This window comes from Sciurus vulgaris (genome assembly GCF_902686455.1).
Source record: "Sciurus vulgaris genome assembly, chromosome: 2".
NCBI lineage: Eukaryota > Metazoa > Chordata > Mammalia > Rodentia > Sciuridae > Sciurus > Sciurus vulgaris.
In genome coordinates this window covers 103455319-103457603 of record NC_136462.1, presented here as the reverse complement: position 1 = coordinate 103457603, position 2285 = coordinate 103455319, and the positions used below count along the sequence as shown (strand labels likewise).

Here is a 2285-nt window from a genome sequence, read left to right as displayed (position 1 = left end):
TCCCACTTAGAGAGTAAGCGGAAGTCACGAGCTTGGATTGCAAAAACTGTTAAACTGAAGTTTTGTGTTTTTTTCTTTAAAAAACATTGACCAAGACTCAGGATCAATTACATTCCCCATCCACCACTCATACTGGATATGCTAGACACCCCCTCTGCATTCTGTTCATAGATGCATGACTTCCACTATTTTAGAAGATGCCGTTCATTACTCCTTGGCTACCTTTGCCGTGTTTGATTGAAAATCACCGGAGTTTTCCTGTAAAACTTGGTTGTATCCACTCTTGCTCTGGCTGCTATAGTTGCCTTCATAACCACCACTCAGCTGCTGGCTAGCTGGCCACCGTAACTGGACTGGTTTGACAGGCCCATGCCTCCCATCATCTGACTACCATAAGCGCTATGGCTTGCCCCTCCTGTAGAATTCAAGAAGAGGTCTACGTATCTGTGTCCCATATTTGCTTTGTCTTTTGACGTAGCTGCCACGGCATCTTCATGAGTAGTGAATGCTGCCATCAGGACCAATCTCAGTGTGTACTCTCACAGGGTTGAATGGTGAAAAAAGAATTCCGTCGTTCTCAGTAGCTCTATAAGATAATTCCTGCATGTGTACACAATGCCCTGTTGTGTTCTGGAAGGTAGAGCCACCATCCCCATATCTGTGATCATGCATTCCTGAAAAACAGTAACTGAGGTCTCCTCCAAATCTATTTGACCCAAATCTATAGCCATCATTATAGCCATTGTAATCATCATAGCCTCCATAGCACCCTGCCTCATCCTCTTAAAGCCAGTTCCAATGCTGTTATACCTTCTTTCAGCTGCAGGTCTATCACAGGGACCTGGGCCACCGCATGGCCACAAGCTTTCATGGGGGTTATAATGAGTTCTAAATTCAGCTCCACTGCTCTTAAATATTTCAGTGTATCTGTGTCCTAGTCTTTCCTTGTGTTTCTAGAGTCTTTAAAGCTATTTCCTATGAAGCAAACTGCATGAAGTCCTCCCCCACACTCCTCCCCTGGAAGTCCATTGGCAATGTTATCCATTTGGCACAACCTCCAACCCTGAGAAGAACTGAACAATTTCTTCCCTGTTACATCCACTGGAGAGTCCTCTGAGCCCTACACAGCCATCACTGGCCAGGTCAGGACGACTTGGACCAGTGTGATTCAACACCCAATCCATCTCAATGGACACTTCATTGTTTTTCATGAAGATTTCAACATATCTGTGTCCCATAGTTTCTCTGTCTTTTTTCAGGGCCAATATGACTTCTTCTGTTTCAAGTTCAACAAAAGCCTTGCCACTCAGTCTGGCTTTTCTGGTGGTGTAGATGAAATGAATACTTTGAACCTGGTTCAGTGTCACAGAGTGAGAACATGCAAAGATAGGACTGACTGGGGATTGTCCACTTGCCATAACCCCTTCTCCCAGGATGACACCCATGTTTGTCATCCAAGTCATACCCAGCTCTCCTGAAGGAGGGGGTTCCCACCTTATATCTTATGGCAGGACAGAAATAGTGCATGGAAATGGAGGTTTAAATTAGGACCATCCTGTTGTTATTGATGAGAGAAAGTCTAGATTTCAGATGATTTCTGCCGGGATTGTAGGGTTCTGTTGGGCTGGCTGGTTCTCATTTTCTTTTTGATTGGCTTAAAAGCAGGTTCAAGTTAATTGGTGTAGCAGAAACTAGGAAAGCTAATTTCCCTACCCAGAGCCAGCAGAATTGCTGTGTGATGATGTGGTTGTATAATCCTTTCAGACATGGGATTTCTATTTCTGGTGATTTGCAATGATCAACTAAGCCACTGAAAAATCTAATGTTCTCCTTCTCTTCAAGTATGTTTAATGAAATAGACATGTGTCTTAGTCCATTTGGGCTGTTATCAGAAAATTACCACAGACTTTGGCTTATAAACAGCATAAATTTACTTCTCATAGTTCTGGAGGTTGGAAAGTCCAAAATCAAGGTGCCAGCAGATGCAGTGTTCAGTAGGGGCTCACTTACTGGTTACAGAACGCTGTCTTCCGGCTCTGTTCTCAGACGCTGCAGGTTCAAAGGTACTCTCTGGGTCTCATTTACAAGGGTGCTAATTTTGTTCATAAGGGCTCCACCCTTATGACCTCAACACTCACCAAAGGCCCCATCTCCAAATGCCATGACTTTGGGGGTTAGGTTTCAAGATATGACTTGGTGGGGCAGTGGGATACAAATATTCAGTCTATAGCCCTGGACTCTATAAGTGGAATTAAATAATTTCTTTACAGTGTGCATTTACTTTT

General features: G+C 43.7%; 1 pseudogene across 1 annotated transcript; it reads right to left on the bottom strand.

Moving 5' to 3' along the window:
- Positions 1–207: 207 nt before the first annotated feature.
- On the bottom strand, positions 208–1445 carry LOC306655325 (heterogeneous nuclear ribonucleoprotein H-like; annotated as a pseudogene). The gene is made up of 2 exons: positions 1062–1445; positions 208–765 (listed from the first exon to the last, which is right to left on the bottom strand). The product of its transcript is annotated as a heterogeneous nuclear ribonucleoprotein H-like (transcript).
- Positions 1446–2285: the final 840 nt, after the last annotated feature.